At 43.2% G+C, this 14,633-nt stretch overlaps 1 protein-coding gene across 2 annotated transcripts in view; it reads right to left on the bottom strand.

The window, feature by feature from the left end:
- Positions 1-9,588, bottom strand: part of LOC143831096 (uncharacterized) — a 45,469-nt gene extending 35,881 nt beyond the window's left edge. For both annotated transcript variants that reach the window (XR_013228712.1, XR_013228713.1), the window contains exon 1: positions 9,294-9,588. The gene's annotated coding sequence lies outside the window, so the exon portion shown is untranslated. The remainder of the gene's footprint in view (positions 1-9,293) is intronic.
- Between the last annotated feature and the right edge of the window lie 5,045 nt (positions 9,589-14,633).

Below are 14,633 nucleotides of genomic sequence, written 5' to 3'. Positions count from 1 at the left end.
CAAAGCAGTCCATAATATACAAAGGAAGAATATTGATGTGAGATTGACATTCAAGGACTGTGAATGGATCTTTGACTTTGGGTTTGCCTAAAGTGGTACCTTTAAACCTCCCCGCAAGCATTAGCATTCACTGTAGATGTTTCCTCAATAGCTGTTAATTATGAGATGGTCTCCAGACAGCTCTGGTCAAGGACTCATTAAACGTGAAGAGGTTCATATACCATCACCACCACCACCATCCCAGACGAAGGGAAGGAGAAGAGAAATGAGTAAAGAAGCAGCAGAGAAGAGGCAGAAAACCTTTGGAGTGCAGGATCTCTCACTCCCGGGGGATCTAAAGTGGGCTCCAGTGCAGAAGGAGTGTTCTTGTGCTCTCAAAATGCTTTCTTTGAATTATTATTAAAATACTCTCAGTCTTTAAACAACCTTTAAACTTTATATTAACAACTCAAATCCTCTCTCAGTTTTGCCCATAACTCATTCAGAAACCAACAAAAAAAAGGGGGGGGGGGAACGGGACTAGAACTGGAACCAAAAAATCCCTACTGGCAAGAGGCCTCACATAGGGCAGAACTTCCGACATTTTATACCCCACTTTTCACTATCTGAAGAAGTTCCAAAGCATTTTACAACAACCCTTCACTTCCTTTCCCCACAACAGACAGCTTGTGAGGAAGGCAGGGCTGAGAGAGATCTAACAGAACCACTCTGCAAGAACAGCCCTAAGAAAGCTGTGAATAGCCAAAGTCACCCAGCTGCATGTGGAGTAACAGGGAGTCAAACCCAGTTCTTTAGAGCAATGGTCCCCAACCTTTTTATCACCAGGGACCGATCAACGCTTGATAATTTTACTGAGGCCCGAAGGGGGGGTAGTCTTTTGCCAAGGGACGTCGCTGCCGCCTGAGCTCCTACTCCGCTTGCTTTCCCGCTGGCGCCCCTGACTTCCTGCCGCCCACTGGGGGGCGCTGCTAGAAGCAGCTGTGCAGTGCCATGCCGAGGGGGAGCCCGAGCCATGGCGGCCACTAGGGAACACCAAAGGTGAGCCGGAGGCTGAGTGGCAGGGCAGCCCCCGAGGCAGCAGCCAAGGAAGAGAACGAGGAGGAGCCACGGCCCAGTACCGACTAATCCATGGACCAGGACCGGTCGGACGGCGAGTTGGGAACCACTGCTTTAGAGTACACCACTCTTTAACCACAGTACCCCATTGAAGAACTACCATCACAAAATTCTTCTTTCCCAACATCTAGCCAGCACACATATTTAGCTTTAATCATTAAAATGTCAGATCCATTTATTCAGTTATATTCTTGGTCAACACAATACCTGGTAGCAGTGAGTTCCACATAAGTACCAAAGAACTTGGCAGCACATCAGAAATAATTAAGCTCGGTAATTCTACATAATATTTCAAAAAACAGCATAAGACATAATAACAGTGTTTTCAAAATTGTCTTAAGGAAGTACGTAAGAATGTAACTGCCACTTTCTCTGTTTTCCTGCCTGTACTTCTAGCCTGTCTGCGGGACAACTCAAAATGTCATGAAAAGGGAGAACGGGGCTTTCGATACCATTGAGTTCAAGGACAAATATTGCCCAGTTAGACACTGATGGGGAAGAAGATGAATGCACTGTTCATACTGCGATGCTAGATACAGTTCCGGGAGAGCATCTCCGTGATTGTGTATTTGGCGCAGGGAATACTAAACACAAGGCACCTTAAAGCAAACATTTGTTTCTGATGCTTTTAAACCAGAAGTCCCGGAGGAAGAATTATGCAGACTGAGACATTTTTATTGTGCAGTCTTTTCATACAGTTCAAGATCACTGGCTTCAGTCTCTGGTAACCAACCACAAGTCTAAGCCTCGCCTGAGTGCAATGCACAGAGTGGATCTCCGGAAATGGCGTTTAGATGTTTGTCTTATCTGAACAAGCTCAGGGCTGCGTGTGCAGCTCAGAAGTGAGTGAGTAACCCTGACAAAGCAACCACCTTCTTATCAGAGCCTCAAAAAGGACTGCACAGAATCAAGCATCGAAGACTTATCTCCCAGGAGATGTTCAACACCCCACATCTGTCATACTGATTAGCTCCAAGTAATTATTATTGAGGGAGGGCCCTCCTGCATCTTACTTTTCAACACAGCACATGCTGGCCACTTCCTGAGCTATCCAGGTGCAGTTTATTTGCCAATTGTACCGTTTTGCACCACTGTGAAAACAGAAGAAAAAAATCCGCCTCCTAAATAACTCCGAGCAGGTTTTGGTGTAACAAATAGATGGGTGGTCAGTCCCTTTTCTATGTCATTTTTGAGAGGTGTACAAGTCAGGTGCTTGCACAGCAACAAGGTTTAAATTGCCTTTGATTCCGTGTCCCACTATTTAAGTCAATGTGATAATCTAATAATGCAGAAGAGAATGATGAGGCCAGATGTTTGTTGGGTGATGAGCATGCTTAAAATAAAGGTCTTCCATTCTCATGACAAGCACTGGCACTTCATGCATTATAATGTCTTGTGAGGGAAAACTGGTGCCAGGACGCTCCAAACCCTGGAAGTATAGCAGATTGTATAAATCTAAGACCTGGTTCCCCAGACAGAGATCATCCATGATCCCTGGTCAGTATTCCTCAGGAATATTATTTGTATCCTGATCACTTTGGTCCCTTTAATAAGGTTGTGGCATTGTCTCCCCACCCTGAACTAAAACGGAAAAGTCATATGCCTTATGCAGAAGACATATCAGTGTTCAATAAATGTGAGAAGGTATGAGTAGGTGGCACCCATTGGCAGCACTCTTCCTTCTGTGCACTCCTTTGCACACAACCGTATATGCATTCAAAGACATAATATTTTGCAGGGTTTTCATGCACAAGGGCCTGTGGCATCTGATTGCTGAAGAGCTATCTCCTCCAGCACTGTCCAACCACTGAAGACCTGTTCGGTGTAGTGGTTAGGGGTGTGGACCGGACTAATATCCGATGAGCCAGGTTTGATTCCGAGCTCCTCCAACCCACATGCAGCCAGCTAGGTGATCTTGGGCTGGCCACAGCACTGATTGAGCTGTTCTCACAGAGCAGAGATATCGGGGCTCTCTCAGCCTCACCTACCTCACAGGGTGTCTGTGGTGGAGAGAGGAAAGGGAAGGCGATTGTAAGGTGCTTTGAGACGATACTAAACTGGGGGGGGTAGCAAACACAACTGAAGACAGCAACAGAATACAGGGTGATCTTGATAGACTCAAGAAGTGGGCTAAACTGAATAAAATGAAGTTCAATAAGGACAAATGTAAAGTTCTGCATTTAGGCAGGAAAAACCAAATATATCAATATAAGATGGGGAAGACTTGTCTGGGCAGTAGCATGTGCAAAAAGGATCTAGGAGTCTTAGTAGACCATACATTGAACATGAGTCAGCAGTGTGACTCAGTAGCTAAAAAGGCAAATGGGATTTGGGGCTGTATCAAACGGAGTATCATGTCCAGATCACGGGAGGTGATGATACCGCTTTACTCTGCTCTGGTTCGGCCTCACTTGGAGTACTGTGTTCAGTTTTGGGCACCCCAGTTGAAGATATTGACAAACTGGAACATGTCCAGAGGAGGGCAACAAAGATGGCGAGGGGTTTGGAGACCAAGACCTATGAAGAAAGGTTGGGGGAACTTGGTCTGTTTAGCCTAGAGAGGAGATGACTGAGAGGGGATCTGATAACCATCTTCAAGTATTTAAAAGGGTGCCATATGGAGGATGGAGCAGAATTTTTCTCTCTTGCCCCAGAGGGACAGACCAGAATGAATGGGATGAAATTAATTCCAAAGAAATTCCATCTAAACATCCGGAAGAAGTTCCTGACAGTTAGAGCGGTTTCTCAGTGGAACAAGCTTTCTCGGGAATTGGTGGGTTCTCCATCTTTGGAAATTTTTAAACAGAGGCTAGATAGTCATCTGACGGAGAGGCTGATTCTTTGAAGGCAAAGGGGTGGCAGGTTACACTAGATGAGTGATTGGGATGTGAGTGTCCTGCATAGTGCAGGGGGTTGGACTAGATGACCCATGAGATCCCTTCCAACTCTATTATTCTATGATTCCTTCTGGTTGAGAAAAGCAGCATATAAGAACCAACTCTTCTTTTTTGGCCCTGTTTTCTGTATCTCACTGCTTTCAGAGGTGAGACAGGTAGAAACAAGATATTAACTGCATTTGCAATCTTTAAAAACTGGATAGGATGCAAACTTTGTCACATGTTTAGTAAATGTATATGAGGAAAAGGGAATTTGGATTGCATTTGCTATCTGGCTTCTACGTCGTTTGCTAACAAAATTCAGCATTGCTAACAAAAGAGTCAGAGATTTGAGCTGGTATCTGGGCTAACCAGGGCAGAGTCTACACTTACTTTCTTTATTCCATTGTCAATCCTGTTGAATTCAGATCGCTTTGAACTTGAATCTTCCTCTCCCCCCCCCCCCCTTCATTGAAACAGAAAAGTCTTCTGCACATGGTTAGGGTAGCTCAGAAGAGGGGGGGGGGAGCCAAGCCTCTTTCTTTCTTTTGAAGGGGGGGGAGAGGAGCCAGGCAGGGAGCCTCTTTCTTTTCTTGGAGGGGGGTGGGAGAGGATCGAAAAAGGCAGAGAAGGGAGAAAAAATCCAGGACCGACAGAAGTTGAGAGAAATTAGGCTCTTCTCCTTTAAGGCAAGCGTATCACATGACCAGGTGTGGCCTATCAGAGGTTCTCTACCACAGATTTTTCTTTCCCAATCCGGATATTGAGGATTAACAGCACTCTGAGATATCGCACAATAAAGGTAGGGTCACTCCGGATCAATCCTTCTTGCTGTAGAAGGAAAATTTAAATCGCCCAAAATCCAAACGGAAATCGCATTCTGTGTAGAGGGCAGGGACTGAATCGATCTGGGGTGGAAATAAAAGCTCCGTGCAGTTTACACCCAGGTTCAGCTTTCTACTCTACCATGGAGGTTTGCTGAGTCACCATGGGTCATATGCTATCAGCCTAACCTACCTCACAGGGATGTTGTGAGGAGATTGTTGTAAACTGCTTTGGGTCCCCATTGGGGAGAAAAGTAAAGAGAGCCAGTGAGGTGTAGTGGCAAAGAGAAGTGGCCTCTAACCTGGAGAAACAGGTTTGATTCTCCACACCTCCACATGCAGATACCTGGGTGACCTTGGGCTAGTCATAGATCCCTTAAAGCTATTCTCACAGAGCAATTCCCTTAGAGCTCTCTCAGTCTTACCTACTTCACAAGGCATCTATTGGGGGAAAGGAAGGTAGTTGTAAGCCTCTTTGGGTAGAGAAAAGAAGAGTATAAAAACAGTTCTTCTTAAACAAAATACTTTAATAGGGGGTTTAGTGGTATATAGGGTTATTTATTTATCTACAACATTTCCCCCCCCCCCCACGGAGTCCTGCTTGAGGTGGCTTAGAAGTAAATACCAAACAATGACATCATAAAAACATAATTAATTATGAAGCCATTTAAACTAGGCCAGAAGCATTTTGCTCCTGCTGCCCAGCCAGGGGAAGGGGTCTCCCACCTTATGGGAAACCTGCCTATGTGTGTGTGTGTGGGGGGGGGAGTTTGAAAGGCCAGGCAGAAACCTTGCAGGTATGTGGGGCGGAAACTTCTATCTCTGGAACAACACAAAGAGAACCACTTCTTATTAGCAACAGGTTACTCCAGCCTGATTCCTGCACTTAACAAAATGCAGCAGAATGGTATAACCCCAGTAGAGTTGGTGATTGCTGCAGTTCATTTGGCTTAAGAAGATAATTACTTTACTAATTATAGGGTACTATAGTTTGGCATGGTGCACTGATTAGAAATAAGTTCTATCCTACCCTGGAGAACTTACAGTCCAGATTTTGACATATCTTGATAAGGTATTTTTAAACCATTTCTGGGGAGGGGATGAATGTAGCAATGTGATCTCATGGTCATTCTGACCATTATTTCCTACAGTCTCGAAGGGGGGGGGCATATTTAAAATTTTAATTATAATGCAGTTTCCTCCTAGGGACTTCATTCCATATGTTTTTAGCACTTGTCTAAGAGCTAAGCTACCTGATCAACATTATCACGTGGCAAGGCTCTGGGTGGAATGTATCCCTCCAGATCACATGCTTTAATGCTTCTCAACAGACAACAAACTTTCTTACCATAAAAAACAACCATGTTGAGAAGAAGGATTTTACCCTGGCTTAGGACTGTAGAACTTGCGACCCACCAAGCCAAATGTAGACTGTGAGACCTGTACTCCAGGCGTGAGGGTACAGGAACTTTCCAACCCAGAAAAGGCAATCTTAGGTGGGGGGAGATGGCAACCTTGATGGGGAGGTGGGCAAAAAGATGTCATTGATGCATTGACCTAACTTCCCAGAAGTTATACCACCACCACAGAGGTGATATCACTGCCATACTGGGAGCTGTGAAATCCAAGAGCACTGCCAACATCACTTCAGACTCTGACATGATGATGATACAATACTCTAGGAGTCTGACAAAACTCTATGATAAAAACCACAGAATTTCCTTCATATCCTAAATCATCATATTGGCATCATGTTGGTGATGTGATGTCACCAATTCCCATTTTACACAGTGATGCTTTTTGTGCCATAGCTTCCCCTGCCATCTCACCTATTGCAGCAAGCAACTAAAAGCAAGTAAGTGATCTCTTCTGAAATATATTATTGTACAGGATGTGTCTGTAGCTAGGACCATTTCACACGATTACTGGGTATTCACTTTTTATATTATGAAGTTATCGCATTGCCTGCCACCACTCAGAATGATAGTGGGATAAAACAAATTTAAAATACTGACATTACTTGTGGTGTGACATCACTTCTGGGAAAAAACCAAAAGTAATGTCACATCACTCTAGGAATCACTGGAAAAATACGGTTTTACCACAAAGTTTCCACTGGTTTCCAGAGTGACATCACATCACTTCCAATTTTCTCCAGATGTCCTATCATGGTCATGCAACGGGTGCCCCTTCATGGACCCCCCCCCCTTCCCAGTGGTTGCCAGTTATGGCTTGGCTACCTTCTTGTCATCACCTGCTAGAATGTTTACCACCTCCCTAATGTGAACCAATATGTCCTTTCAGGCAAAATTCCCAAGGAAGGACTTACACTTAACCAACTGTGTGTCTTTTTACCTAATAATAAAATCTATTCAGGTTGATTTAGCAAGATGAAAAATATCTGTGTGCAGCTAATTCTCTCAACAGCGGCCTCACAAGGATTTCATTTGTTGTTTTTTTCATGCTCTCTTTGAAACCTGAATGATGCTCCCTTTTCCTTTAGGCCCCCAACTTAGCTTTGATTCTTTCAGTATATGAATGTTCCAGATCATGGTTCAGCCCATGGCTCACTTTCCAGTAAAAGCGAGGGGCTCAGCATGTGTAGGACTCCAAAGAAGCATGAGTCCACACATATGGAGTGATATATTAACTCATGAAAGCTGGACAATTTTACCTTCAACCCCCCCCCCAAAAAAAGTTTCTTCTGGATTATATACTCCTATTTTTTTCCTTTCTCCACATTAATGTAATTATTTTTTTACTATTTAAAACTTTTATATGTTGCCTTTCTGCCCTTCTGGGGCCCCCTTTGCTTTTTGTCTATACTAACTGCAGATGCAGACAGTATTTTTGGTCAGCCCTCCGTGTACGGGAGCCCGATGAGCGGATGCAACCACAGTAAAATATAAAATAAGGAGAATCTTTGCACCTTGTTCAAATAGCTCTTTTCATTTGCATATTAAATTCTTCCCCTCTTCAAATGTAAATAATGATCGAGAGAAGAGAAGAAGAAGGGGCAACAAATGAAAATTCTGTTTGCAAAAATTCTGGGCTGAATTAACAACAGATGATGTTTGCATAGAGGCTTAGCCAACATAGCAGTGCACAGCTCAGCACCTTCAGCACACAGACTGCCTAACAATAAAACAGCCTCCCTGGACTGCCAAAAGGGCCTGTAGGACAGGAATTGGAGGGGGGGCTACAGCTGACAAACTCTTAATACTGGAGCCCATTTTCCACTCTGGACGGCTGGCAGGCAACAGAGGTTGTTTGGGGTCGCAAGCCTCCTACCAATTCCTGTCCATATATGTCTCATTCTGCTGGGCTATTAAGGGAAATCTAACATTTGTGAGTCACTCAGCTATTTGCCTTTAAGGAGTCCTTATTGGCCTTGCACACAGGGTGACTTCAGTGGCCCAGAAATGAGGCATCCATTATCCCATCATAATCATAACTGATTCCCCTTGGTTTTTCATTGTACTAGATGACCCACAGGAGACAGCTCTCCTATCCAGATACACAGTCTTCTTACGGTACAATCTTCTGCCAGTTTTCCTGTCTAAACCCGAGTAATTTTGCACAGGATTGCACTGTTGACCACTTGTTGAGCCTTGCTAAGGAGTTCAATCCTGTCTCACAGGAAACAATTTACTGAAACATAGACTAAATAAGAATTTTAAAGGTTCGTGTTGGAATATGCAAGATCTACAGGGTGCATGATTGAACAGCATGCGAAGAATGTCCTGCAGGGGGCATTGGAGGAGGTGTGTACTTAGCATAGTTAGAATAGGAACATCCTAATATTTTCTAATAGTCTCCTCCTATGTCCTGATTGGATCAGTTGGAGAGTTCCTGCTCCTTTAAACACACCTCCCCCTGTTTGTCTCTACAACAGGCTGAATGAACGCAGAAAAACAGTTTAATAGTTAGCTAGGTCTTCCTCTCCTCTATTCCCATACAAAAATTGTTTCTTTTCTAAATAAATCTATGGTATTATTTTTAGCAGCATAATGCTTTGCTCCTCTTTGTATATTTAAATTCTGCCAAAAAAATGGGCGCAAGGATCTGTGAAAAGTGTCAATTGGGGCATAAGAGAGACAACTGGCTACATATTTGCTCATTCATTTCTTGCATTTCCCCCTTAAAAGAACAGAAAATATATTTTTTTCATAAAGAGGTAATTTGTTTTTAAATAATTTTCAAACAAAGAAGAGACACAAGGTGGGAAAACCCTGCTCAAATGAGACAGATAAATTCTCAAGAACATCAACCGACACCCACAGTAGATACAGAGGGGAAAACAACACTAAGATCTGATTAAAGCTAATGAATCAACACGCCAAACACTATCTCTAAACCAAAATACCCTTTCCCTTGCATCACTCTCTCCACCTTTTTGCAACCCCCCTTTCCTTCACTCTCTGTACCCATTCTTATGCCCATGTTCAGATTAAGGTTGATAACAGGAAGCACTTACTCTTGGGTTTGCTGGATGAAATCCTCTGTTCATTTGATTATACAACGGTTGCTTTTCTTGTTTTTTCTATAAGAGCTTCAAGTATGGCCACTGAACTCTAGGCCTTTCCATCAGCTTCAGGTTTCCTCACTTTTGAGACCAGAGTTATTTCTGGGCTGACTTGATTCTAGCAGTTTTTGGACACCAATAAAAGGGCTTAAAACATTCCTTGAAATGAAAAAAGGCTTTACATTTTGTGTGTAAGGTTAGAAAGTTCTCTTCATGACCTGTTGGACTTTGTCACATGGCACTTTCTGGAACATTCTTTCCACTACCTTTATGACATCAATGGTTGACTCCACCCAGATGAACCTTGCTGTCCCAAAAGTCTTCTCATATATTTTCTTATCTCTACCTGCACTTGAATCTTCCAGATTAGTGGGTTAGGCTGATTTCTGCACTTCACAACGCATAAAAACAGAGAGCAACTTAGAAAAAGAGTATTTTTCTTTTTAAAACTATTATTTCAACTAAGAGATATGAAACCATAAGGCATGTTGTATCTGCTTATTCTCAGTTTTGAGAACTAAAATAAAATCTTCCTTTTCAGATACATTTCTGAAGTCATGGCAGTATATCTGCTCAAACCCATGTCAAATATTTCCATCACTATGCCCTCACCTCTTGTTGGAAATCTGACATTCATTCCATGAGATTTTTGTGATCATTGGGATATGCAAGCCTGGGTTTACTCATTCTCTTCTTCATTTCCCACAAGTCACCTTAAGCATGTTCAGACTAGTTGCCAGCCAGTGCTGTCCATTCCAGATGTTCTCTTTTGGCAGCTTTCTCAATGACTTCTACTGTAGCTGCCCTTCCTTTCCCAGCTGCTTCTGATCAGTTGGCAAAGTAAGAGTGGGAGCATTCCACTAGATCTTTCCATCATGAGTTGTGTGAAAGTTTTACAAATTCCTAAAATACTTTTTGGAAATTTTCACATTGCAATCTTGTCTAATTAGGCAGTCACTCTGGATAGCGACAGATATTCAAGTGAAAAGATAGAGTTGCAGGGGTGGGGAATCATGAAGAAGAGTTGGTTTGATACCCCACTTTTCAGTACCAGAAGGAGTCTCAAAGTAGCTTACAATCACCTTTCCTTCCTCTTCCCACAACAGACAGAAGTAGATGGAGCTGAGAGACCTCTGAGAGAACAGTAAGTGGCCCAAGGTCATCCAGCTGACTGCCTGTGAAGTAGGGAATCAAATCCAGTTATCCATATCAGAGTCTACCATTCTTGACCACTACAACACACTGGCTCTCAATTTACTGAAGCAGAGTATCAATGGACCACTCAACTCCTTTCTACCACTCAGTGCCAGGGCCTTGAAGAAGGTCTTCATAGGTTAGTCTTACAAGTATCTTTATGGCTGATGTCATGACCTCAAATTCCAGCCATGTTGCTAGAAGGAACCAGAAGCTTTGGGCTTGATCACTACATTCAAACCCAAGAATGCCTATCTTTATCTCTTTTTCTGGCCTCCAAATTCCATGGTAAAGACCTGGACCCAATCTTCATTAAGACAGATTTCTACCCACTCACCCCCCCACCCCATCTATTTTATTTAGACAAATTGCTGCCTAAGTGATTCTATTTTTCCCACTATTCAAACAAAAATTGTCTTCCAGATTGACTTACATGAAAAAAATTCCTAGCATAATTGTAGCAGGCACTATATAGAAATGAAAATAAACTACAAACCTTGTCATTGTGTTTATATAATAAAAAATAAGACACACAAAAGAGGGGATGTAAAGAGAAAGGGCAGAGGTTGGAGCTCACTTTGACAATACTAAAAGAAGGAATTAGGCTTTTAAGAAGTATTTACTTTTAGTTGGGGCTAAGCTAGGATTACTAGTCCTCAGGTAGGGATGGGGGATCCTCCTATTTACAGTCCCTCCCCCCAGTTCCAGCCTATCAGGAAGTGGGGGGAATTAACCCCAGAAACAGGCAAGATGCTGGAAATAAATGTGATGTTTGTCTATCACCCATGAGTGACATAGGCACATTGATGAAGGGAGGGGGGTGCACTGTGGTTTGAGTGGAAACCTCTAAAATAGAAGGCCAATTTTACCATAGAGGTTTTGCCCCCAAACCAGAACATCACTCCCTACATGCCCACGTCACTTACAGGTGTTGTAGGCACATTGCATTTATTTCCTGCTCCTTCACTTTCTGCTCCTAGTAAGTTCTTCCCATTCCCTGCTGACTGGTCCAATGGACCTGGCAATCCTAAACTAGGCTATTCCTTGGTTGGTGTTTATGCTGGGATGAAAAGAATGCAATTGGGCACTGGTCCTTACTTCTCTGGCCAATGATCACTATAGTAATAGGGCAACAGACCTCTTGCTGGGAAGGTAAAAGGTAGCATGTTCTCCAGTGTGGATCAGGATGGTTTGCCCTTGGTCCTCTGCAGAGTTGTGATCATTTCTTTCATGGCTTTAGGTCTTCCAAATCAAAATACTCCAAACAATCTCTCAAAGTGGAACAAGTCAAGCTTCCAGAGATGTTCCATTATATTTTTTCCCATGATAAAGAAGATTGCTGGGCTCTTAGCTCCATGAGGGATTGATATCTCATAGAATTTCATCAACTTTCAAGGGCTGGAGTTTCTCCTGCTCCATACTCAAATACAAAAGTGCCACTTAGAGGTAAGAAAACAGGCACAGAACACACATTAAAACAATTTAAATACAGAGTTAAAACAGATACAAAACAGAAGAACGGGAGGAAGGGATCAGGGCGAGAGGGAGGGATCACTGAAGGAATGCCAAGTTGTGGGGAGAGTCTTCACCTGCTGGCAGAAGATGACCACAGAAGGGAACAGATGAGTCTACCTGAAGAGGGAGTTCTAGAGATTTTATTCCAAAGCAGGAAGGCCTTCTAGAGACTTGCTACCTGCCAAACCTTAGAAGGTGTGGGCACCCAAGCAGGGCCTTGGAAGTCAATTTTAGTGGTCAGGTAGGTTCTTAAGGGAGTAAGTAGGTGGTCCTTCAGGCAGCTGGTCCTGAGCCATATAGGGCTCTAAAGGTCCACACCAGTACTATGAATTGTGGCTGAAAACAGATTGGGAACCAGTGTAAAATGACCAAGATTGGAATAATATGACAGTAGCCAGGCAATGCCTGGCACCCTATGGGAGACCAGGGGAGTGGGGGCATGGGCCACAATGTCACACTGATGGCAGGATGCACCCTTAAATAACATGATGGGAGACCTCACAACTCTAAGTGATATGACCTCTACAACCCCCTCCACACATCAGCCTGGTTGCAGCATTCTGTACCAACTGAAGTTTTGAAACAGTTTTCAAGGGCAGCCCCACATAGATTGTGTTGTAGTAATCTAATCTAGATGTAATCAGGGCACTAACCACAGTGGTGCATGGTGATATGGCACAGCTTGGTGTAGTGGTTAGGAGTGCGGACTTCACATCTGGCGAACCAGGTTTGATTCCCCACTCCTCCTTCACATGCAGGCAGCTAGGTGACCTTGAGCTCACCACAGCACTGATAAATCTGTTCTGACTGAGCAGTAATATCAGGGCTCTCTCAGCCTCACCCACCTCACAGGGTGTCTGTTGTGGGGAGAGGAAAGGGAAGGCAAAAGTAAGCCGCTTTGAGCCTCCTTTGGGTAGAGAAAAGTGGCATATAAGAACCAATTCTTCTTCTTCTTCTTCTTCTTCTTCTTCTTCTTCTTCTTCTTCTTCTAGTAACAATCTAAAAAGGACAGAATCTGAGTTTTGAGGAGTCAGTGTCCACCTGCACATCCCTATAGTCCATCTGGTGGTCCAGTTACTTAACATCTTAATTGAGCTTCCAATGCATTACTCAACTTTTAAACAGTCTTTATGGTTTCCATACCAAACTTATTGGGGCTCCCTTTAGCCTATGCAATGGAAGCCTAGTTATATATGACTAGTGAAGATTTTTTTCCCAAAGGTTTTGTCTCAACAATGCCTCCAGCAAGCTAGCCTTGTGTGTCAAGGCTGTTAAAAGATAATAAGAAAGTTACTCTTCAGTTGTAAGGACTTGAGTACTTTTTGGACTAGGAGGCACGTGACAAAGTCTTTACATGTACACACACACACACACACAAAAGTCAGATTTGTGCACCTGCTTTGGAGGAGTGGATATTTCACCTCACATTTGCTGTAGTGTGAAAAGAAACCTGAGGCTTTACCTGACAGCTTCTTACAATCCAGCTAGTGTGAGGTATAAGGCCGCCTTTCCCCCTTCCCCCCTTTGCTTCTCAGATCTCAGGAATATGTGCCAGAAGCCTGTCATCTTGTTAAAAGTACATTAATGCAAATACCAGAGCTTTCAGTTATGTTTATGCTAATAGAAAACCTCCTGCTCGGTGACAGGCCGGGGTGAAAACTCCGTAACAGGAAAATTAATTCCAGCTGTTGAAATTGATTTTTTTTTAACTAGCTTAACAACAACAACAACAACAACATTAATAATAATACTGGTCAATGAGAACATATTTGCCATGATAAAAATGGGAAGTATGGGGGAGGGGAGAGATATAAAACACACAAGACCACATTTGCTGCCTGAAATCAGAAGAGGCTACCCTGTTGGGAAGAAATCTTCCAAAGTTAATCAAGCTTGGTTTGAAGAAAGCTCAGGCTTGTTATCAGGTTGTAAAGTGTAGATTAACCTGAAAAGAATTAGCAAAGTTGCTGAGCCTGCATTTGTAAAAGAAAAGGATGACTCCCTCTCCGCCTTGGGGCATTTTGTTTTAGATCCCTTTCATCTAATCCATTGGCAGGGAGACCAAATCCCAGTTGCTGAAGGACAGTCAACCTTTCTAAGAGATAATGTTCACACATCAGAAGTTTCTGAAAGATTTGTTCTTTTGGTGTCTTTACCTCTGAAATGTGAGATGGCACAGTTCTCAATTCAGCTATGGCCTCTGCTCAGTGGCCAGAAGAAGGAAGACTTCCAAGCTTCCTATATTTTGTATTAGCCTTTTTCTATGCTTGGACAGAAAGTGAAGAGGAACTAAAGAGCCTGTTGATGCAGGTGAAGGAGGAGAGTGCAAAAGTTGGCTTGAAACTCAACATCAAGAAAACAAAGATCATGGCATCTGGCCCTCTCAATTCCTGGCAAATAGATGGGGAAGAAATGGAGCTAGTGACAGGTTTTATTTTCCTGGGCTCCAAGATCACTGCAGATGGGGACTGCAGCAAAGAAATTAAAAGACGCTTGCTCCTGGGGAGGAAAGCTATGGCAAATCTAGACAGCATCCTAAAAAGCAGAGACATCACCCTGCAAACAAAAGTGTGTTTAGTCAAG

The sequence above is a fragment of the Paroedura picta genome, chromosome 3, assembly GCF_049243985.1.
Source record: "Paroedura picta isolate Pp20150507F chromosome 3, Ppicta_v3.0, whole genome shotgun sequence".
NCBI classification, from domain to species: domain Eukaryota; kingdom Metazoa; phylum Chordata; class Lepidosauria; order Squamata; family Gekkonidae; genus Paroedura; species Paroedura picta.
This window is presented reverse-complemented; position numbering and strand designations above follow the sequence as displayed.